General features: G+C 39.7%; 1 protein-coding gene across 9 annotated transcripts in view; it reads left to right on the forward strand.

The window, feature by feature from the left end:
• NEDD1 (NEDD1 gamma-tubulin ring complex targeting factor) overlaps nt 1-9,067 on the forward strand; it is a 71,624-nt gene extending 62,557 nt beyond the window's left edge. For 3 of the 9 annotated variants that reach the window (XR_008538325.2, XR_001708205.3, XR_010148397.1), the window contains 3 exons: nt 703-771; nt 2,581-2,694; nt 8,678-9,067. The gene's annotated coding sequence lies outside the window, so the exon portion shown is untranslated. The remainder of the gene's footprint in view (nt 1-702; nt 772-2,580; nt 2,695-8,677) is intronic. The other 6 variants (XR_008538326.2, XR_010148398.1, XR_008538324.2 and 3 more) reach the window with 3 other exon arrangements.
• Nucleotides 9,068-25,277: the final 16,210 nt, after the last annotated feature.

Here is a 25,277-nt window from a genome sequence, read left to right on the forward strand (position 1 = left end):
CAAATAATAGCATTTATAGTAGTAGAATAAATTATGAACATAGAAAAATGACAACAATATTTGAAGATAGTTGACATGCCCTTGATGTGTAGATATTGCGATGTGTAGATACATTGAAGTGAAATCTGACAACCAGCACACTTAAAATTAAAATGTCAAGAATCAATTATGCTTCACTTTGCATTCAGACAAATTGAACTTTTCAAAATTTATTTGAAGCACATCTTATGTCAAAAGACACCTACTCTATTTTTTGAATACTAGTAAAATGAGAAAACATTTTATTTCTCATTTTAAAAATGATCATCATACTAAATCTTTATCTGCCAAAATGAGACTGAAGAATATCAGAATGTCTAAATATTGCTGCAGTGATTGAACTCTCTTTTACAAAGTTGACAAAGAACAAAGTTGTCTAAATTTAATAGTAGAAAATTGCTGGAACATCTGCCACACAAAGGACCCTGTGAAAAAGAAGCCTGGGAATATAGGTGCGAGCAGATCAGAACGAGTTTTGTATGACATGGGTAAGTTTAGACTTTATCTACTAAGCAGAGGCACATTTGCTTGTACATTACAGCATGAGGAGAGCAGCTATCTCTGTCCTCACTCTTCTTGTTAGAAGATAAGCAGATTCTTAAATAGGGCCACCATCTTCAACTTTGTTAGGTAAATGTAGCTGACACTCATTTTGTATTTCAGGTTTGGTTTTTTAAGTTTGAAAGAAGAAGAGCATATCCTCTGAGTACGGGTATAAAGTGATTTTGGTAGGTGAGTAGTATATCTGAGATTTGTAAGGTTGGCTTTGTTGGAGTTTCTTTCAAGATTAATGGTAGGTAATATTCAAAAGCATTCTCCCCTAGTTTGGGCAATGCCTGCAGGAGATTCTATTTCAACCTATGCGTCAGTAGACATGTTTCAACTGACAGGGCTCTCTTTTGTTCCCTCACCTTCATCTTTCATCATTCGTTCATTCATTTAGTGGACAGTAGTCACCGCCTATGTGCTAAACACTGAGGATTGTACCGAAAAGCATGCCCATTGAGTACAGAAGACAGATATATCGATAAAATAAAAACGTGCTAGGAGCAGGGAATGAATATACACACAGGGTGTCATGGAGGCAGCAGAAACGGATATTACATGCAACCCGAAAAGGCAGAGTGATATCTGAGAAGGCTTTATAGAGGCAGTAGGAGGTAAAATAGAAGGTAAAAGATGTGAGCCGAGGATTAGAGATGAGTAGAAATAGGCCTGGTGAAGAGGGAGAGGAAGGAGGTTGCTATTTCAGAGAGGAGGCTGGAGATGTCACGCACAGGATCTGCAAGAGCCAGGAGGGCAGGATATAGGTTGCAGAGATGAACCAGGTCAGCTCACCAGCGGCCTTTGGTGCAGGCCAAGGCACTAGGATTCCTTTCTGAGGACAAACAGGATCCAATCTAAGGTTTTAAGCAGGTTGTAACATGATCAAATTTAGAAAGATAATTCTGACCACAGTGAGGAGAATGGATTTGAAAGGAATTAAACCAAGGGCAGGGAGGAGAGTTCAATAGACCAGGTAAGAAATGGGCCTGAACCAGCAAAACAATGGAGCAAATGTTTAGAAGATAAAATAAGCAGACCCTGATTAAATATAGTGGATAAATATAGTGAATAAACTGAAATGTATCTAGAAGCTACCTGTTAAACATCAGGTGGTCTATTGGTTTGAGAAGTCACTTTTATGCTTAATAATTTTCCCACTAGCTCTAGTTTTCAGAGTTTTAAGCATTAAAGATATGTACAGGAATAACAGCTTCGAAAATCTATTGAGCTCTCCTCTCCTTTATGAACCTATAGATGTGAGTTGTTATGACTTATTTTGGACTACTGACTCATATTTTAGTGTGGGGGTTAAACTATAACACGGTTGGAGAGGATTAGCCTTCTTTTCTACTGTTGCATCTTTTTCTCTGATACTTTATTTCAGAGTTCCAATGCCATTTTTCGTAAGCAATCTAGGTTTCAAATTACCCTTGCCAGGTTTTTGTACAGGGAGTACTAGCTTCTTAACAAAATTATCTTAAACAATAAATGTTTATCAAGTCTAGAGTATTAGTTGAGAAGAATGTTATAATGTTATGAAAGATGAAAAGAATGTTATAAAGTTATAAGGAATGTTACAAACTTATAATGTTATAAAATAAACGTATGTAAACATATGTGTTTATTATGTACTTGTGAATTCATTTTGTAATCAAGATGAGCAATATAACCTGAAACATAATATTTTCATTTAAAATTATCATGGAGGTTCTGAATCCCCTCTTGCTCTTATTATATGTAAATTGATCATATCAGTCATAGCAATGATTTATTTGATACTGGGTCATCAACTCCCTATTATAAAATTATTCATATGGGAAGATACTGACTCAGATTGCAAAGGCAAGGACCACACTGCGATAAAAACAGGCTGTTGACTACTTTATGTGCCATCGTGTGTTGTGCAGTAAATGTGCTCTCCTATTTGTTTCGTTATGGCTGTGTTTTGATCCCTAAAGCTGCTACGTTTCTGATTTGTTTTTTTCTTTATCTGAGAGCAACTGGTTCATTAAAATCCAGCAACAACAAAAAGAAAAAACCTGCTAAGAATGTGTCTGAACAACAATAACCAAAAGTTACACATCCTACTGTAAAGTAAAGCACATCAAGGTGAAGTATTATATTGTTGCTTTACATTATCTGGGAGTTGGCTAGAAACACATTTAAATTTTGTTCTAACTAGTGTATTCTGTCAGTTAAATATCTAAAGGGTTAGTTATTTAAGGCATTTTGACAAAATGTAAAAAACACATGACAACACAACAGTAAAAACATCTGATCTAACTTAAAGTCTGTATTCATGTTTATTTTTGTATAATAAATCACACAAAACTTAGAATCTTCAAACAACTCACATAGATTATCACACAGTTTCTCTAGATCAAGAGTCTGGGATGGCTCAACGATCTACTCAGGGTCTCACAGGGCCACAATTAAGGTGTTGGCCAGGGCTGCATTCTCATCTGGCTGCTCGACTGGGGAGAAATTAATTTCTGAGGTCATTCAGGTTGTTGGCAGAATTCATTTCCTTATGGCTGCATGACTGCGGGTCCTGGATTTTTGCTGGCTGTCAGCTGGAGGCCGGCTGAAGTTTTTGACATTTGAGCTTCTCCAACATGGCTGGCTACATTATCAACCTTGTAAGGAGAGTTTCTTGCTTTTGGGAGGGTCCAGTTTCTCTTTTGAAGACTCATACCTGAATAAATCAATCACTACATCCAGGATAATCTCCCTTTCAATAAGTCAAAAGCAACTGATTTATGACAGCAATTACATCAGGAAAATTCCTTCACCTTTGTCATATTGTTTTGGCTAAGAGTAAGTTACAGGTTCCACCCCAAATCAAGGGAGGGCATGAACACAGGGAGCAGGATTCAGAGGGGCTGTCCTAGGATCTATCCAGCCAGAGTTACTTTACAAGACACTCCTCTTGTTTTATCTTACAATACGGTAACATTTGATTACGAAGTTACATGTTTCCTTTTAGTATGAAGGAAGAGAATAGTCACTTGGGGCTGAACCTATCAATTGTGTCCAGGGATAATGCCATGGACATTTTGTTTGGACCCCCTGCCTCTGCCCAGGCTCTTTGTGCCAGACACATTGGACCATTTGCTCTTCCCCAAACACATCAGGTTTGGGGACATGTTTCATCACGACTTACCATTGCATGAATGCTTATGCATGAACATCTTCCCTTTCCCATTCTTACTCATTTTTTCAAGACCTAGCGAAAATGACACATTCTATATTGGAACTTTGCTGACTTTCTCAGGCAGAGATAGCTATTACCTTCTTTGTTCTCATAATCATTTGCAGAAGTCATTTTCATACCAGCTTTTCTCTGAGGCTGAAGCTGTTTTTTTGTAGGCCTGACTCCCTGCTTCCTTTGTATCAGGAATCAAGGTTTACTCTGTTCCGTATCTCCAGTCCTGTATCGCCAGCACAGGACTTAGTACAGAGTAGATACTCCATAAATTAAATTTAAATGAATGAATAAAGAATGAGAATGGGCTAGAGTGATAACAAAATAATTACAGGAAAAATGAGAGTTAGAGGAAACAGGTAAACAACAGCGTGAATAGAATACAATGACAGAATTTTACAGGGTTTTATCAGAATTTGAGGATGAGAATGCGAAAGAGAATCGTTGTGAATAAGACGAGAAAGGTTAGATCATGAAGCCTCTTGAATTTGTCAGGCTAGAAAATGTGAACTTCATGAAGATTTGAATCCAGAGGGGAACAGATATAAACCAAAGAATCCCATAGATATATAATTTCAAATTTTGAAAAGCTCTGTAAAGAAAATGTCCCATATGCTGTGATAATAATTAGCAAAGGGCCCTGATCTAGCAGGGGTCACCTGAGTAAGTGACATTTGAGTTGAGACTTGAAGGTTGAGTAGGAGTTACCAAGTGGAAGTGTAAAGAGTTGTATATGATCTGGCTAGAGAGGAAGGTCAGAATCAGGTCTTGTGGAGCCTTTCACACTGTTATTGACATTTTGGTCTTTATCCTAGAGTAATGGAAGGACATTGAAGAAGTTTAAGCCAGGTAGACTTGGGGAAAGGATAAGAGAAAGAGGGAGATAGAGAGAGAGACACACAGAGAGAGAGAGACAGGAGACAGAAATAATTTATCTTTAAAAAAAAAAAGTGTCTGGAGAATAGATTAAAAGAGCACCAGAATAGACCCAGGGAGATGACTCTACTTAGGAGATTATGTTAATGGTGCAAGGGGGTAGACTACAGTAACTTGATCTATGGATGGCAGAGGAGCTTGAGATAACTGGACAGATTCAAGATAATTTATGGAGATGAGGTTGACTGGAATTGGCTATGGAGTGTAGAGGAGAGTGGAATGTTTCTAGCTTCTACAACTAGATGAATGGTGTTGCTCAGAAAGAACAATGAAGTATGGGCATGTTTGGAAAGTTTGGAGATGAGGGGAAGATTTAAGTGGGGAAGGTTGAATGGCTTGCTATATACATGTGGATCTTAAGCTCAGAGGAGAAGTCTGTGTGAGCGAAAATGACATTTCCCACACATTAATGGTAAAATGATTTGTGATAAGGGTGCCAAGACCATCGAGTGGGGGAAACAGCAGTCTCTTTAACACATGGTGTTGGGACAGGTGGATATTAACATGCAAATAGATGTAGCTGGACCCTTACCTCACATCATATACAAAAATGAACTCAAAATGAGAATTCAAAAGACCTAAATTTAGAACCTGTAACTTTAAAACTCGTGGAAGAAAACAGAGAGGCAAATCTTCATGACCTTGGATTTGGCAATGGTTTCTTATATATGACACAAAATACACAAGTAACAACAACAACAACAAAAATGATAATTTGAACTTTGTCAAAGTTAAAATCATGTATATCAAAAGACACTATCAAGAGAGTGAAAAGGTAATCCGTAGAAAGGGAGAAAATATTTGCAAATAATACATCTAATAAGGGTCTAGTATCTAGAATTTATAAAGAACTCTTACAGCTCAGCAACAAAAAGTCAACCTAATTTAAAAATGGGCAAAAGATTGAAAAAGACATTTTTTCCAAAGAAGATATACAAATGGCTAACAAACATATGAAAAGATGCTCAACATTATTAGTCATTAAGGCAGGGCAGATCAAAACCACAAGACACCAGTTCACATCACTGAAATGGCCACAATTTAAAAAGCAGAAAATAACAAGTCTTGGCAAGGATGTGAAGAATTGGAACCCTCATATATTGCCTGTAGGAATGTACAATGGTGCAGCCACTGTAGAGAACAATTTGGCAGTTCCTCAGTATGTTAAACCCAGAAATGCTATTGTAACTGAGCAATTCTACTGCTAGGCATATACCCTGAATAATTCAAAACAGGTATTCAAGCAAAAACTTGTACACTAATATTCATAGCAGCATTATTCACAATAGTTTAAAGGTAAAAGCAACCCAAATGTCCATCAACAGATGAATGAATGAACAAAATGATATATCTATACGATGGAATATTGTCCAGTCATACAAAGGATGAAGTGATGATACCTGCTGCAACATGATGAACCTTGAAAACATTCTACTAAGTGAAGAAGTAAGACACAAAAGGCTATATATTGTATTATTCCATTTACATTGCATTTAGAATACCCAGAATAGGCAATTCTACAGAGACAGAAAGCAGATTAGTGGTTAGCAAGGTGGGGGAATAGGGAGTGACTGCTGAAATGAATACAGGGTTTCTATTTAGGATGATGACAAAATTTTGGAACTAGATATTGGTGATGGTCCTGCAACACTGTGAATGTACTCAATGCTGGTGAATAGTTCACTTTCATACGGTAAATTTTGTGTGTATTTTACCATAATTTAAAAAATACATAATGAGATTCAGTGGCATCTAGATGTTGATGAAGGCCTTGTAATGAGGTCACCTAGGGCGACAGAATAGAATAAGAAGAGGAGCTATGACCAGGGTTTAAGGGATTCTAACAATTTAAGGACAGGTAGAGGAGAGTGCTTCAGTACTGGACATTGGAAAGGGGCAGCTGGAGAGGTAAGAGAGAAAACAGAAAAATGAGGAGGTCATGGGCAGCTACTGGACGTTTTGAAACAAAGTGGTGGGATCAAACCTTTTTCTTAGAAAAATCAATGTAGCAATTATGAGCAAGGAAGATTGGAGGAAAAACTTTTCCTTAGGAAAATCAATTTGGCAATCATGTGCAAGGAAGATTGGAGGAAAAAATTATATGCAAGAAAGATTGGAAGATTGGAAAACTGGAGTATGTTGTGGCCCTTAAGGACTATTCCATGGAAATAGAGAGGTTGGATTGGAACAATGTCATGGAGGTAGAAAAATTGGCAGGGTGCTGAGGATGGCTAGAGAGAGAGGAGGTCTTAAAGCTGCATGGGCTCTTATAGCTTGGTGGTTTGGTCACTGGAAATTTCATGAACAGGAAGATAAGGATTCAATGTTTCTCAGACCAGTGTGTGGGCCATTTTGAGCTGGACAAATTATCAGGTTTGTAGCATTTCTTAGCTGTAGTAAGATACTAAATGCAAGAAATTTTTTCTTATATATAAATATATATGGATAGATAAGATAGATATCTATCGTGTGTGTGTGTGTCTGTATGTCTGTGTGTATATGTGTGCATTTCTCTTTCAAATTTCAAGAGTCTTTTCCAAATTTGGGGATTATGCCATACTTTATTAGTCAATGTTTTAAGTAAGTTACATAGACTTCTATCTGTACCCTTTTAGATTTTAATGCAAAAAATTATGTGATTATAGGGTTAGAAGGCAACTTAGGGATCGTTGATCTAAACTTTTTTTTTTTTTTTCTACAATGATGGCTGACCCAGAAGGATCTTTTGTGTTAGTGGAGTCACCAACCCTGAGAGTCTTTTTCCTTCTTTAGTTTTTTTCCTCCCTGTGTCAGTTGTCCCATTGACAATTTATCCATGTTGTCAGATGGCAAAGGTATCAGAATGTAGCATTTATTTCATTTATTAATAAAGGACATATGAAATACACACTATGTACTAGCTACTGTTTTAGGTGCTGAATAACACATGAGTTAAGACCCTAATGTTGAATTAATTTCCAGTACTCTTTTTGATATTACTTAGCGTGACAGTTTTCTTGGCTGCAGATACAAATAAAAAGTAAATAACATTTTTTATACTTATAGTATGAGAACTCAGGAGGACTTAGAATAAATCCCACATGGACATGGAATATGGATTTCAAGGTTTAGTTAATGTCATAAGCACATGCACTCAGCATCATCATTTTTTTTTTTTTTTGAGACGGAGTCTTGTCGCCCAGGATGGAGTGCAATGGTGCAATCTCAGCTCACTTCAACCTTTGCCTCCCCGGGTTCAAGCAATTCCCCTGTCTCAGCCTCCTGAGTATCTGGGACTACAGGCGCCCACCATCATGCCAGGCTAATTTTTTTGTATTTTTAGTAGAGACGGGTTTTCACCATGTTGGCCAGGCTGGTCTCAAACTCCTGACCTCAGGTGATCCACCTGCCTTGGCCTCCCAAAGTGCTGGGATTACAGGTGTGAACCACCATGCTGGGCCCATAATTCTTTTCCATTTTAGATATAGTGTTATCAGAGCATGGTATAACTTGGTGTGGAGTCAGGCAATGGGCTGTCTTCTTTTTCCAGATTATCTGTTCTCAAAGCTCTTCCTTGATACTATTCTTTGAGACATTTGATTCCTTTTGCTTTTGTCCTGAACTTAAGAATTTTCACTTTGTCCTGGTATTTATCAAGCTGATGTTTGGCTTGATGTATGTCAGTTGGCATGCAAGCACAATTTGACTTTCAATATGATTTTGGTATAAAGGGTGCCTTCATCTTGTGGTTCACAATGATGTCATTAGCTAACTCAGGTTTCATCCTATTTAGAAATTAGAAGCTTATTTATTAGATCAATTCATTCAATTTATAATGTGGCTAGAAGTTCACAGTCTTATCTGAAGTCTGTGCAGCTTCAGATTTATAATTTTTGGGGATTTATTAAAGATAAGAGTTTATATATCTTGTACAGTATGACAATTTTTAAACATTTTTTTTTTTTGAAACAGGATCTCTCTGTGTGGCCCAGCCTGGAGTGCCGAGGTCTCAACACAGCTCACAGCAGCCTCGACCTTTTGGGTTGAAGTAATCCTCCCACCTCAGCCTCCCAAGTAGCTGGGATCAAAGACATGTGCTGCTATGCCCGGCTAATTTCTTAATTTTTTGCAGAAACAGGGTCTCACCATTTTGCTAAGGCTGGTCTCGAACTCCTGGGCTCAGGCAATCCTCCCGCCTCAGCCTCCCAAAGTGCAGGGATTCCAGATGTGAACCACCGTGCTCAGCCAGCACCATGACACTTTTGATAGGATCCGTGCAGCAGCCTGTAATCAGAAACATTAATTGTTCAGCAACAAAACATAGGAATAGTGACATTAAGTGAGATAAAGATTCCTCATATTTATACTTGTCATGTCTGTTTTGTCATCAAATGAGTTGCAAGAAAATTTTTGGTTTTCAGAAGAGTATGGATTTTGGAATCTCAGATAAGGATGGGTTTACTGGCTTGTGAATAAGGTGAACAAGACGTAGTGTCTGCTCTAAAAGTTCACCTATTGATTCATATTGTGTCAATTTGGCCTTTTTTTATTTGTTGTAAACTAGCTCAAATGTGTTGTAAACTAGCTCAGATTTAAATTTTTAAAAAGTGGATGTGACTAACTGTCTCAATAATTTAAAAGTCTAGTCGACAGATTTTGGACACGGTTGTATTTAGGGCTCTAATGATGCCTTTGGCTGGGGTTTTCTTAATCTTTCACATACCTTTTGTTCCCAGGGTTTCAGTCTGTTTGTCGAATGGCCTCTGTATGCTTTAGGTCACCCCTTGTGATGGCAAAGATGGCTAAAGCGGCTCATTTTGCATTTCAATTTTTTTTCTTTTTTTTCTTTTTTTTTAAGGCTAGTCAAGTGAAGCAGTGGGAGTGGAGAAGAAACAAGGCAATCTGTAACTGGTTGTGATTAATTAGTTGTAAACACCACTGCACTGGGACCTGCCTCAATTTAATTCTTGTTTGAACATTCCCAGCAAAAATCTTGTGGCATTTTATTGGCTGTGTTTGGGTCACATGCCCACCTTTGAACCAGTCACTGAGGTCAGGGGTATGTGATGTCCTGATTGGGTTAGGCTTGGGCCACCTGATTCATCCTGGGACCAGGCAGGCCAAGCAGGTGAACTGAGCAGGTGGAGCTTTCTCAGACAAACCAGAAGCTGCCGCGAGAGGAAATGGGAAACACTGGGTGGCAAAAAACGGAAATTTTTTGATCCAGATTGACTCTGGATTTTCTTTGTAATTAAAATTCTTCTGGTGGAATACAATGGGGTTACGTGCAATATATTTTAAGCTATTTCTAGCTTTCCCGCTTATTGTAGCAAACTATTTTTACTCTTTTATATAACAAAATATGTAAGAGCCTGCGAGTCTAAAACCAAATTGAACCTAAACTGTACTCATCATCAAATTGTCATTCGTTAGGAACCCATCATATCTTCAGCTACCACGTGGCACGCCTTAAGGTTTTGGGCAATAGCTTCAGAGACGCAATACTTAAAGCCCATGCCAGATTGTCTTTTTAGTCCAGAACTGATAACGCAAAGCCCTCTCTCTGGATGTGTTAGTATTATTTTACTTTTTTCATGGAGAAGCAATTGTGCACGATGGTGAAGCACACAGGCTCTGGAGCTGGGCTGCCTTGGTGTGACTCTTGTTTCCACTGCTTATTTCGATGAGTTACTTACCCTCTCTATGCCTCAGCTTCCTCATGGGTAAAAATAATATAACAATAGCACATACCTCCTCAGTTTATTATGAAGAGAACACGAATTAATACACGTCAATTACCTAGGAGCCTGACACAGTAAATGTGCTGTAATTGTCAGCTATAATTATTATTCTTTACGATAACACTAACCCTAAAATTCCCCTTAGTAAAGTGAGAATTTCTACAGCATGAACATTAACATTTCTGTGTGTGGCTGCCCTGTGTATATTACTACGGATAATACCATTTGTTTTATTGCCAAGTTAAAGTTTTAAAAAATAAACTAACCATATTTTTTTGAAAAGGCCTTTATTTAGGCACAAGAGATTCCTGTCAGCCTTACAAACTTAGAAAGTGGAAATCCTTCTCAAACTGATGGAAAATGAGTCCAATTTCAAATCGCAAACCAGACTCCTGTTTTTGTTGCTATTCTTTTCCTAAAAGACAAAACCTAATGTTTTCTTAGTGTATATAAAACAAATTTTTAAATCCACATATAGCACAGTGTTTCCCACCCACCCCTGTCCATGGTATGAATATCACAAATTTCTCTAAATTTCCTGAACATGAGATAAATGTCAGACCATTCTATAAATTGACTTTATGAAGCATTTCTGAGCCGAGCCTTCTGACATTCACACCAATGTTTCCATAGTAACTAATGTGTTCAGAAGGGGAAGAGCAGGAGGAGACGAAAAACAAAGGAGACAATCCAAATAACAGAAATGCATAAGTAAGGGAGAGTAGAAGGTTCGAGAAACTTTGAACCATTGCTTCTTGCGGGAGAAAAGTATTCTTGTTCACGTGGGAGGCTTCCCCTGCAGACTGACTGACTCAGGGGGTGCTTACTGAAACAGCTCCCAAAGCGTGGCCAGCTGGAATACACTTGGACAATGACTCATGAATGCCAATTTGGACTGTCCTTTCCTCCTTTTATTGTAATCTTATTTTTTTCCCTCTGTTTTGAGGTGCCTTCGTTACTATGGTAACAGTGAACTAATTTGTGCCTGTTGCTGAACTGTCAAAAAAAAAAAAAAGAGTATCAAGTCAATTTAGAGAATAGTTAGAAAGCAGGGTAGGGAAACATAGGTGCTAGCAATGATCACACTTGTTTGCAAACATTGGAGTGAAGAAAGCTAGAGTGCTGTTAAAATATGGTTCTGTTTTCAAATCTTATTAAATGGTGCCCTACCAGGTGCGTTGAGAATGAGGTTTCAGTGATCAGTTATTCCTTTGTGACATCTGCAGCACAGCATCTTTTTCTCTTGAAAACTTCAACAAACCTACTTCTTTGAAAATGTGTTGAATCCCTCACTTGCTTGTTTGTAGGGGGTAGATCAGGTAAATGGCTACAGGTGAGTTGTTTCTTTTTTTTTTTGGAATCAATTGGCGGTGAGTGTGGGAAGGCATCTGACTCAAGGAAGGAAATTGGTACTTGTGCTAAGCAAAACAATGAGTCCCCGCAATGTCCATATTCCCAGTCCCTGAAACCTGTGACTGTTACCTTACAGCAAAAGGGACTTGGCCAATGTGATTAAGTTAAGGATCTGGAGATAGAATATCCTAGATTATCTTTGTGAGCCCAATGTAATCACAAGGGTCCTTGCAAGAAGGAGGCAGGAATGTCAAAGTCAGAGAAGGGGATGTGATGAAGGAAGCAGAGGTCCCAGCGATGTGGGGCCGAGAGCCAAGTAGTGCAAACAGCCTTTAAATGCTGAAAGAGGCAAGGAAACAGATCCTTCCATGGAGCTTACAGAAAGAATGCAGTCCGGCGGATGCCTTGATGTTAGCCCAGCGAAACTGGCTTCTGACTTCTGCTCTTCAGAACTGTAAGATAACAAATCTATGTTGTTTCAAGACACTGAATTTGGGGCAATTTATTACAGTGGTAGTAGGAAAAGAATATAGTATCCTTAGCCAGCTCTGGTCCCACCAGGTTTTCAAAGGCAGCCTGATTTCATGCCTTCTTACCCAGCAGAGGTAAACGGAGCCATCCCCCGACTGCTGGCTGAGCACTTCTGGCCGGCTGTGTGTCTCTGAGGGTCTCCTGGGTAGGTCTTTCTTTGTGTGATACTTCAAGGACTTTAGGTCTGATCACCATACAGGTTCTGGCCATGGCAAGGCAAGCTGCTGAGGCAGAGCAGGCCTCCACAGTCCTGGCTTGAACACCTGGTGAGGCCTAGCACATCCAGGTCCTGGGTGAAAAGTCCTTCCTGAGAAAGAAAACTCTTGGCACTCACAATCCATCTCTCTGTGAAAGTTAAGCTGTTCACTGGGTAAACTGCCTTGTCTTTCCAACTAGATCATACATGTCTTAAGGTCCTAATTCATGCTTTCCAGCACTGTGTTGAGCACCCAGTAGATGCAATGAGAAACAGCAGCTCCTCCTTCTCTAAGCTGCTTCCTTAGTGGATTTTAATTTTTCCCAATGATTTCACTCTTACCATACAGGTGCTGTGTTAAGCATGGTATATTACATCACCCAAAGCTGACAACAACCCTGGGGGAAATCTTTTTCTCATTTTGCAGATGCAGAAATGAAGATTCAGAAATTAGGCCTCAAAGGTTACATGGTGAATAAGTGGCAGAGCTGGGCTCTGAGCCCAGGCATGGCTTCCTGAGCCCTCCACTTTTCATTGCTGCTGTGCTTTGGAGTCAGAGGCACCGTGGGGTGGAGATCAGTGGCCTTTTTTCCCTCTGGTCTCCAGTAAATGCCTTTTTCCTCTGAGCTCCAGCGTTGGCTCTTACTCCCAGTCATGCACAGGCCTGGAGGAGGGGAACAAGAGGCTGGAGGGTGCCAAGGGGGCTCGAGACCAGGTAGAAAGCAGGGGTACTTTAGGTCCTGCGGGCAGCCTGGCTTTCAGACATTTGTTATTTTAGGTAGAAATCTGACATCTGTAAATTAGCACATCCCTAGAACTTTCTATTTTCTTGGTTTATTTTTCTCTATTTTCTTCTGTGGTAGGGAGAATTCCAAGAGGACTTGCAAGATTCCCAGCTCCTGGCATGCCTGTCCTGTTGCTATGGACTGAATATTTGTGACCCCCAAATTCATATATTGAAGCCCCAATATGCAATATGATGATGTTAGAAGGCAGAGTCATTGGGAGGCAATTAGTTCACAAGGGTGAAGCCCTCATGATGGGACTAGGGCCCTTAAAAGAAGAGAAGGGAGAGAGAGAATCTCTCCCTCTGTCATGTGAGGATACAGTGACAAGAGGTCCCTCTGCAAAGCAGGAAGAAGGCCCTCAATAAGAACCCAACTGGATGGCCCTTAGGGAACCTCGATCGTGGACTTCCCATCCTCCAGAACTGTGAGAAAGAAATGTTTCTTTTGCCCCCAATGAATGACACTTGTTATAGCAGTCTGAAATGACTAAGCCACCTATGTAATCCCCTCCCATATGAATATGATGGGATACCACTCCCATGCTTAGGCTCCTCATCAGTGGATTTTGGATTGAACTAATCAAAAAGGAGATGATCAAATCAGGTGAGTTTTAAAAGAGAGATTGGGAGAGCATGAGGGAAAAGAGCTCATGCATGCTGGGCTTCATATCTAGGTGATGGGTTGATAGGTGCAGCAAACCACCATGGCACAAGTTTAACCATGTAACAAACCTGCATATCCTGCACATGTACCCTGGAACATAAAAAATAAAATAAAATAAAACATTAAAAGCCAAAAAAAAAAAAAAAAAAAAAAAGAGAGAGATTGGGAGTGTGAGAGGGTCTATAGAAGGGACCATATGGCAAGGACCAGAGTGGCCTCTTGGAGCTGAGAGTAATCCTTGGCCAACAGCTAGCAAGACAGTGAGACCTCAGCCATACAACCTCAAGGAGATAACTTCTGCTAATAACCTGAGGGACCATAGAAGTGCCCATTTACCTAGTGTAGCCTCCTGATGACTATGCAGCTAGCCAACACCTTTAGTGCAGCTTCATGACACCTTGCAAAAAGAACCTGGTGCCCAGATACCTGATCCACAAACACTGTGTGATAGTTAATATGTGGTATTTTGAACTGAATTTGTGGTAATTTGCTACATAGCAATGGAAGACAAATACGTCTTTATAAAATTTAAAGAAAAAGTCAGTCTCAGCTGGGCTAGATAGAAAAAGGAGACAGACTCTGTCTTTCTTCAGACGCTGTTTGAGAAGTTAATACCTTAAAACACTTAATAATGAGTTGAAAGGAACATTCCCATTTGTCCAGGGTCTGTTTTTACAAAGATACGACTCCCTTCAGTAGTTTAAGTTGTCATCTCTGATCAGTTCCTTTGAGGGAGAATTCCAAGGGAAAGCTTTTTGGTTTCCTGAAACCATTGGAAACCCGTAAACATACCTAAAAAGGGGGAAGGGGGAAGCTAACACCGAGAATGTCATTGAAAGTTTTAATGAGGAAGATCTGTGCTGGAGATTGGCCCCTGAGCAGGTCCGCATCTCTCTTAGCTGAAAGACGTTTCATTTTTCTTGGGAAAGTGGCCAGTCTTTCAAAGATGCAAGGCCCCTTCCAGAAGGAAAGTTACCTTGAAGGTTCCACTCCAGCCCCAGTGCTATTTGCTTTATAGGTGGCAAGGTTTTGTCCCTTCCATTACTTCCAGCCTCCTCTAGGGATTCAAGGTACGCGCTTATTCAACCACATCATTCATTCATCAAACTCTCATTGAGCTATTAACGTAAAGAAGGCTGTGCTCAGCTCTAGGGGACCACGAATGAACTAAACCCCTGTATTGCAGAAGGAGGAAGCACTTGATGTCGACACTAGCACGTCATAATAATTAATAAGCACCAACATTTTCCGAGGGCTGAGCGTGTCCTAGGAGGTGGGCTAAGAGGACCCACATGCCAAGCCCCGTTTATGCTACCCCAGGTGAATCCCATTCAAATGTACTTTCCAAAAGGGCAGAAGCTGGGTCTAATTTGATTGCTAAGGGACCCCTTGTGTCTCCACTATGCTTGGGACACGGTGAAGACCTCAAAGTGTATTTCTTGCCAATGAATGAGTGAATGAATATACGATCATAACTGATAACTTTGGCTTAGATATTAGTGTTATGACCATTTCCTTTGATGAGGAACCTGAGGCTTCAGACCAGTTAAATAATTCATCCTCGATAGCCAAAACCCAGATTCTCTCCCCCATCAGACCACACTGCCATCTCCCTGGCTCTACCGGGCACCCCACCTGGAACCTAAGCCCACAGCAGCGCGGGCTGCGGGCGGCGAGGCTCGCCGCGGGCGCCCTCTGTCGGCGCTCGGTTGGAGGCGCAGCGGCCCCGCGAGCAGACGCGCAGGTGAGCGGACCCGCGCTGGGGTGCGGGGCAGGTGCGCGGCCCTGGGGGACAAGGAGGGGGAGAGGGGCGAGGGTTAACCACGTCGGCTCCAAACTAGCTGCCTGTCTTTAAATGTTTGCTTTCATATTTGGAAGTGCTGAGCGGGCACTTCAGTGCGACCTGGATATCACCTGTGGGTTTCAGGGTAGTCATCCTTGAGACCTCTTGTTCCTCGGGAGACCTCTTGGCCTCTTTAAGGAGCCAGGGGTCGGCGGCGCACTTAGGGGAGAAGGAGCAGGAGAACTTGAGTTAAGAATTGCCCCCCGGATTGGAACCAGAGGTAGCGGGAAGCCAGCAAGGGCGAGGCTCTTTCTAGGAACTCTAGGTCCACCGCTTGCCTTTGGGGAAGAGGGAGGAAGGGGCCTTGGGGCGTGAAGTTGCCTTTGGGACATCGGCCAGAGCCTGCGACGCAAGCGCGGCCCAAATGACTGGGAAGCCGGAACCTTCGCTCCTTCGTTCCCAACCTTCTTTGTTCCAGTCCCGCCTGGCAGCGCAGGCCGTGCACTCCCCGCGCTTCCGGGAACTTGTTTGCTTAAGATAATCGCATCCCACTGATATTTGGGTTATTCTCCTTCATGCCGAAGTAATTAGACTCTCCACCGGTGTGGCACCCTTACTTAATTCTTCTAATTTCTTTAAAAACACAACATTCACCCACATCCAAGGCAAAATTTACAATCAAGAAGATCCCTTCTTTCTTTGAAAGTGGTGGCTTTGTTCTGCTTTTAACATCACGTAAAATCTACTTTGGGGAATGTTTGTCGCTCCCCCCACCCGCATAATTATTTCTATTATTTGTCTTTTATTTGGCCTATTGAAATTCTGAGCACACAAAGCCAACTTTATTAATTTCTCTCTCTAAAACTCCATCAAGAAATATTTATCTTTTACTCTTCCCATTGGAATAATATATTCCCTAGATGGTGAAATATAGCTCCATTTATTAGGAATCAGGTATAAAAAAACAGATAGAAAAAGCAGAGGTGGTGAATTATTCTAAAAAGATAGGACAAAAAAAATCAGTTGCCTCTGAGAGTTGGGGGAAGTGGGATGGGAAGAGGCTAGGCCATAGCTCCACGCATTTCACCGAAAGCAGTTTTGAGGATATTTGATTTGGAACCACTGTTCTTTCTTTTCATAATATTCAGCATGTTCCTAATCATTGTATTCCAGATATTGAACACAAGCTTTTAATCCCGTCTACCAAAATGTTTTGTGCCCATTTGAACACTTTTAAATTGAAATTCTAAATTAGTATTCATTGAAAACTGGTTTGACACAAAGAAAGGATCATGAATGAAACCTTCTAAGCCTTCTTTGCATTTCCAAGTGTGTGTTCAATTCTTTAGGAAAGTCATTGTTGTTGGTTTAGGGAGATTTACTCAATTCCCAAGTGCCACCTCCAGAGGGCACAGCTATCTCAAAAAAAATTTGTTGGTTTTTTTTTTCTTTTTTTTTTTGAGTTTCTACAGTTTTACCCGAGCTGTTGAGTAAGGGGTCTCTATAGTCTATAATTGTGATTCCTGGTTTCCAAACTGGAAATACTTTTATTTAATACATTTAATATTTATTTAGATGTTATGGAAATCTATTATTTGCAAACAACTATTTAACATTTATAATATTTTATTTAAAAAAATGAAAAATTAAACCCAATGTTGTTAATTTGCCCCGACTTAAAAATCTCTAATTCTCCTCAGTTTTAACTCCAGAGTCCAGCAAACAGCACCCATTATTTTTTAAAATGTATTTAAAGTTTATTTGCCTGACTTTATATTCCCAAGAGGTTGCACTCAAGGCCTTAGGTCTCCTTAAAAAGTATGAAATGTGCTGTATCTTCTGTATAATAATATTTTGTGTTTGGTGCTCAATGTATTCTTGTAGAGTACAATATTATGTTCAGAGTAAATGCCTTGGCAGCTTTTTACTCTTGAAGCTACACAAAACATCTGGGGCATTTATTTTTGCAACATTTAAATTTATGGTGACTATTTATTCAAAAATGATTTTATTCATTTATAGAGGTGGGAAAGTTGGTATGAATTTGCTCAGGAAAGAATGGCATTATTTTCTTCCAGAATGTACGTTAAACAACTCACTGTCTCCCTCCTTTGTCTCAGCCATCTCTGCTGTGTTTAGTGTGAAATTGAATTGTGTAAAGCTAAAATCTAAGAAGAGAAAGCACGAAGTGTTCAGGCAATGATTTACATACATTTCTTTCCTATGTTTTCTTCCTAGCTTTCACTTGCTGCCCACTTTGGGCTATTTTTCTTTTCCTGTTATTTATTTATTTTACCCTCTGTTAACATATACACAAAGAAGCTGCCAACAGGGTGTGAAAGGGGCTGTTTGTAAGTATTTAAAACTGTTTAACATCCATTTATAAGAAAAAGCTTTTTAGGTTTTGGAAGCCAATTTCCATATTGGCGTGGAAAATTGTGGAAACTAATACAGGGTAGGTGTTGAAAGTGTTTAACTTTCATGTTCGTGTCTTCTAAAATGGGAAGGAGAGAGAGCAGCCACCAGGACAGAGTGTGTTCTGTAAGAAACCATGCTTTGGGAATGGTGTTCACTATATGTGTAGAAGAATCAAGAGAGGGCTTGAAGAAATATCCCTGAAGTCAAGTTAAGCCATAGATGAACCTTTCAGAGCTAATCTGTATGGAGCAGAAGTGTAATTAGCAAATCCATGCATGTATCCCTCTTCCATTTCAACTCAAAAAACTAAATGTTAGCTAAATGATTTATTAAATGGCCTCGTGTATTGGTCTAGTTTCCTCGTGTATTAGACTAGTCAGTTAGACTGTGGAAGATCTTTCATAACAAGAAAACACATCTGATGTATTTTTTTCCTCTAGTCCACCAGTAAGTAGCCTTGTGTTCAACCAAAAATATCTTCCATAAATAGGTATCAATGCATTGGTCACCTATGGAATTGTTGATCAGGACCATTCCCAGTTAGAGAATGCCAGACTTGAAATTTTAAGGCATATATGAAATCCAAAGTGCTTTTCTCCATTCTGTCTCTATGAGGCTGATGGCATGCATTTCTTTAGTTGAATAGATACGAACTGAAATCTGATAGGCAATTTGCAAAGAATTATCGTAAGCATTTGGGATTTTTGGTGCTATTGTTCTTTTGATTTAGAGAATAAATTTGAAGGTAGTATAGTAGAAAGAATTCACAGGAAGATGAAGTTACATAGAATATTTGAAATGGAAGTGTCAGGAAACCAAATGCTTCAGCACAGCAGAGATAACTAAAATAAACGTATACTCTCCCTCTTGCTCTTAGAACTTTACTTATTTATCTGTAAATGTTGCCTGTTCCATATGAGATCCTACACCACTGAAGTTGAGTGACTCAGGAGAGCCTTGAGAAGTGGACATCTGTCAGTGGATGTGCTTAAGCAGAGGTTATCAGCAATGTGTCTGGGGTGCTTCCCAACTGTGGGGGAAGGTTTTATTAAGTGACATCTAAAGTCACCTCTCAATCAACATGTTTTGTGATTGTTCATTGAACTTGCATTACATTCATTTTATTAGAATCGAAGATAGCTTTACAAATGCTGAAGCATCATAAGGAAATTTGAGATGAAGATCAACAAGCTAAAAGCATGGTGTCATTAGATTAAGGGTGGGTTATCCCAATTCAGGGTCTTATTTCTTGGTCAGTACTGCCTGTGAGCCTAAGGATGTATGTAAATTACATGAGTAGTACAAATTTTCTGTCTCTGGCAGTTGAGTCTAGTTTGCAGTGTTTATAATTCTAATTCAATTAGAAATGGATTCAAAGAGCTAATGTTATTTGCAAGAATTTAGAAGTAAATTCCTTAGTAAAATAAATGGAACTTTGGTAGAGTGAATCATAACCTAATTATAAAAAGCCTGGATGTTCTTCTATTAACTTTGCTTAAAGTCTGGCAGAACTTTCGGGAATTCTGGTGTGGATACAGAACTCATGTTCTCACTGTCTGACTTAGTTCAGGATCTGTCTGAAAGTTTTTCTTCTCCCAGCTACAACCACAGTCTCTAAAGATGATTCATTTATTTAAAAAGTCGATAATCTAAACAGTTCCTATTTTTGCCTTCTTGTTGTCAAGGCATCCCCTAGTTGCCAGTTGCCTGTATATCCAGGTAGATTAATGAGTTCCTAGTCAGGGGCAGCATCTAATTCTGTGTTGCAGATGGAGTGTAATGCATTATTGATGTTCAATAAACATCCAAACAATAGTACTATCACCTTCCCTTCGTTACATTCAGTGATTTTAGCCCAATGTACTCATGGGCTGACTTCATGCAATCAGAACCTGAAAGCCAGGACGGTACTGGTGTGTTTAATGTGAGTGGCCTCCTGGTGGCACTAGCAGGACACCTTCTTTGCACAGAAAGGCCACATGTTTGGCAGGCAGAAAAGATCCAGGATCTAGGATCCTCAGGTCACATCGTGCCTTTTCAAAGTCTATTTGATTACATTTGCTGTGATGTGGACAGGTTCCTACAATTTATCTTACGTCTCAGAAAGTGGTTTGGGGCTGGGCACATATTTTCGTGTTTGTTAATTCCTGAGGTGACACTTTTAAGTCCCCATGTTTCATGTTCCACAGTTCCAGAAAGAATGATTTTTGACTCTTTGATCCTGTAAGAAAAATCCAACTGTTTTTCTCTCTTGCAGTTCATGCCGATGGCTTTTGTTCTCTCATCGTTTTAGCAGGTATTTTCTTTCTCAAGCAAGCTAGAGTCATGGAAGGGGGAGGTCCATCAGGACACTGTAATAATATATATATAAATAACAAGCTGGTGGAATTACAAAGATAGCAGAGTGATTCTTAGAGCAAAAATTGGTTATGGTTATCAAGCTGGAGGACTGTTTTGCATGGTCCAGAGCTCTCTTTTAATGTCATGTCTGTTTCATTCCTCACTTTTAAAACCCTCTTCTGGTTGCTAAGAAGAGAAAACACAGGCTAAGGAATAAAATGAGCTGGATGTGTTTCATTTAGTTAGGTACCTCCCTCACCCTTTGGTCCTTCTGTTTGTTTTCGACCCCTCTGTTTCTCTAATAATGTTTCTTGGATAATTGAAGACAACCTGAAAAAGCAAAACAATGCAAGGAAGAAGGGCAGCGACAATGACAATGAGCTGAGCTCTCTAGGCTGTTCACAGAATGGCAGCAAAGACAAAGAACTTTTTTTCTGCTTTAGAAAAGCTGCCATTACCTTTCCTCTCTTTCAGACCCTTTTCTTCGTGTTCTTGGTTTCCTTGCAGCTTTTAGCATCTTTTCATGAATGGCTATTTTAACTTCTCTTTTTATCAATAAATAAGATGATGGAACTGTTACTAATTTACTATTTGAAAATAGAGGTTTTAAAGTGGCACTCTTGAAGATTTTAGAATAATTGCAAACTTTAAGTCTCTTCTTTTTCTTTTTTCACTCATCGAAACTGATTTTTTTCTAAGCCAGAGTGTTTTGCCTATTTTTTGTTTTTACTGAAGGTGCTTTTTTTTAAAGAAAAGGATAATTGAAAGTTGTTCTACGTATACAGCTTTTTAAAAAAATCATGTTTCTCAGTGAAAAACAACAACCCTGAAATGAAAGCCAGCTTCAGTCAGACCAAAATGGACTCACAAAGTGGAGCTGACATCCTGAAGGGAGGGGGGAGAAATGCTAATGTCCCAAGTCATCAGTTTGGGCCATTTCAGTGCTAAATGACAGGATCAAGAAGAAAAATTTTGAAATTGATTTTTAAGACTGTCTGAAAAAGAAGACTGAAATGAATATTAAGTGATTTCTTTGGGGCTGTCAGAAATGATAATGGAAGAAGAGACAGGCCCAGTCTTGCTACTGATGGTAGGATCAGGCAATTTAGAGTCAAGGCAGATTGGAGATGAAGTTCTGTGCTCCAGTTTTAAAGAAATGCTAATGAATGGAAGAAAAAGGAAGCAGCAAAGACATCTGATATGAGTAGTTATGAGCTGGAGAGGGAAGAGGAAAAGATGTGGTATCATACATGTTAGGGAAGAGGTACCATGATGAACATGTGCCGGGCTCTGTATTTTATATGGATAAAAGAACAGCCCCTTCCCTGGGAGGGTGAGCTGCATGAGATGTGGATATGGGGATGGATTTGTCTGGACACATCCGTGCTCTCTCCCACCTCGTCCCCACCAATAGCCATGCACATTGATCCGTTGGCTGGTTAGAGTGGGGCTCCAGGCTGGCTGCCGAACAAGCCCGTATGGCATGAGGGTTGCATTTATGTTTTTGGTCTCATTAGCACCACGTTGGAACCAACAGAGTTAGCTGACTAATTAATACAGAGATGGATTGGGTGTTCTCTGGGATTTGGAATCAGTTTCCCTTAAATTAGCCATGTCAATTACCGCAAGTCCATAGATACCAAGAGTTGGAAAAATATCTGGCAGGATTTAAAAGCTGATAGGGAAATGCAGATAATTTGGATAAAAATAGAAAAGAACACCAATTTTACCAGGATTGTGCTTTTTCAGCACACAAATTCTAACCATAAAAGCTTTGTGAAGGACTGATACAGCATTTTGATGCATTACTTTTTCTATGATTTGTTTTCAAATATTTTTTAATTCCATTTTTTTTTCTGTTCTCTGAATACACAGGCTAAAAAACCATAATCTTTTTCAGCTTTCTACTTACAAATATTGAAATGCACAGCAAGCGCTAATTCCTCTAGGAAACAATATCCCAGTTTCTGTTTTGGAAACTAATCCATCTTTTCTTTGTGTTATAGGGTTGTATATCAAGGTACCTGGCCTTTTGTAAGCCATGAGGTGGGCAGTTGTTGATTAAATCTAAGCCAGTGGTTCTCACCTGGGGGTAGTTTTGCCTACTAGTGGACACTGGGCAAAGTCTAGAGACATTCTGTCTCAGCTAGTGGGGGTGCTATTGGCATCTAGTGTGTAGAGGCCAGGGGTGCCACTCAATACCCTACAATGCACAGGACAGCCGCCCCCACCCCCCGCCACCCACCACAAGGAATTTTCTAGTCCAAAATATCAGTAGTGCCAACAGGACCTTTTCCTCTGGAATTCAGAAACTTCAGTGATATGATATGTGACAAACTCAAAAAATGACTTGACTTATTTATTTGAGTAGCAATGCCTAGTTAAGACTGTCAAGTTGTGCCTGATAGCTAGACTTCCTCAGACCTTTCTTCATTCCTACTTTTGTGTGTGCTGGGGTCTTCAGCCTTTCAATATATTCTCCATTTTACTCGCTTTTGATACAGTCTTTTTTCCCTTTGATTATCCAGAGATATTTTCTGTTGCTTGCAATCAAAGAACTCTAAAGTGATGTGGAATAACCGGCAGTTGGTTAACATACATGTGTCAACTGGTGCCTTCTAAGTAGACAGTACCTTACAAATCCTAAATATGGTTCTTATGTAGCTTTCTGGTGGTTGAGGGTCAAATTAGAGCAAGCAGAAGCAGTAGAAAAGAGATCCACATACATATTTGGTTTCTTGCCTTGACCTCCAGGGACCTAAGGCAAGCAACCACTGCGATAATGAGCAGAATCAATAAAGCAAATGATTGCCTGAGAATTCACTCCAAAGCAAGGAAATAAAACATTTTCCAAGCTGGTAGGGCATCAGTGGCTGCAGATCAAGTGAAAATCCTGAAGAGCAAGATTAAAAAAAAAAATAAAGTGACTTACCATCTTTTTAACAGTGTCTGCCTTTGACCTCCTTGGGCTGTTTTGCACAATATCTAAGCTAGGGGCTGCAGATAAATAATTTCTTTTCTTTTAAAAAAGTAATTATTCTCATTTTAAGCTTCATTTTAAAATAATGAAAGCATAGATGATAGTACCTTACTCACAGGCATAGAAGTTTTCTTTAAAGATTTTTAAACTCAGGGCTGACACTGAGCTTGGTGCTGTATTTTATTAAACAGGAGAACCTTTTTTCAAATTAAGATGATCCAGTGAACATATCATTTGATTACCACAGCTAGAATAGGGACTGTACGTAGCTACTTGCGTCTGTTTAGCTGTTGGAGACCTTGGGGGCTGCCTCGTAAAAAGACCTGTTTTGTTGGAAGCTTTTCTTTCACTAAGTGCATGGGTTGGAATATGTTAAACTGTTCTTCAGTGAACAAAATCATAAAAATATGTGAGCATACAAATAGAGGATTCGTGTTTGAGATCTCATGAGGTTCATTGTACTTCCAAGACAAGCTTTCTTTTTTTTAAGGTGCCAGCAAAATGCCATGGTATTTTATTTTTGTCTCCGGTAAATTGCTCTGGAAACTTAAACAAATTAAACATCCTGTTTTGTGTTTCCGAGACTCACTGGGGAAACTCAGTCTCTTTAGTCTGAAGTTTCAGGAGGGAAGGAACATCAGAATATAAGATATTGTTTATAATCACCTTTTTGAAATGGTTATGCCTATGCTGGCGTGAAGGGAGGTACATGGGCCATTCAGTATCATCTCGAAGAAGCAGTTCTGTTCATTATCTAAAGAAAAAGAAAACAAATGTGAAGTTTTTAGAGGTGTAAGAGTGTGTGTGTGTGTGTGCGTGTGTGTGTTCTGTAATGCTGTACAATGCAAAATCTGTTCTGTTACTGTTCATATTTTAGAAATTGATTTTTAATATAATAGTTATACTCAGTTAAAATCCATTGTTCAAGCCAGTTTGAGACAAATTTAAAAGTAAATCTTCATAAAGGAATAATTAATGATCATCATTCCAACCAAGGCAACATGACAGAAATTAACAACTAAAACTTAGGAGTTGCCTTTGGAATTTAATGGGGCTCTGTCTTTCTTGAGTTCCCAATTACTGAAAAATATTTTCCTCCATTGCCCATGTTGGTTAAATGGAAACAGCTACCCTTCCCTCCCCAACATTCAATGGATTTTTATGGATCACAGTATTGCTTCCCTTTGATTCCTTCCTGCTTAGAAGAATGAAACGGTCTGGAAGGCCGGACAGCTGGGCTTGTGCCCCTCGACCTGAGGGGTAAAATTAGCTTAAGTGGCTAATTTTAGTGCTTTCTGCTTTCAATGGGGTCTTCTTGACAATAGGAACTGTCTGGCTTGGTTGCTTTTCATGAAAACATCTTAACCTTCCCCCCTGCCCCTACCTGCTTGAACTCTCAGTTGAAATATTACATTTAAAGGCCAAACAGAACCCAAATGAATGGATGATAGCAGCACCTTTCAAATGTCACTTAAAAAAAAATCTATGAACTGAAAGCTCAAGTCCTTTGGGAAGGAACAGAAATGAACTAACTGTCACCTTTCTCCTCCCTCCTCCCTCTGCAGAGATATGGGCTTTCACTTTCTCTGCTCTCTCTCCCCATTTTCTCCTTCCCTTCTGTCCTCCCCGCCACTGCCTCCCACACACACCTGAGAAATATGAAATTCTGGTTTGGGTGTATGCCTCGGAGGCTGAACTATGCAAGAAGTGTCATCCGTGGAGGTGTTTCCTTTCGGAATGTCATTGTTTAACTTCAGGGTCCTGTTATTTTTGTGTGAA

The sequence above is a fragment of the Pan troglodytes genome, chromosome 10 (genome assembly GCF_028858775.2).
Source record: "Pan troglodytes isolate AG18354 chromosome 10, NHGRI_mPanTro3-v2.0_pri, whole genome shotgun sequence".
Classification (NCBI taxonomy): domain Eukaryota; kingdom Metazoa; phylum Chordata; class Mammalia; order Primates; family Hominidae; genus Pan; species Pan troglodytes.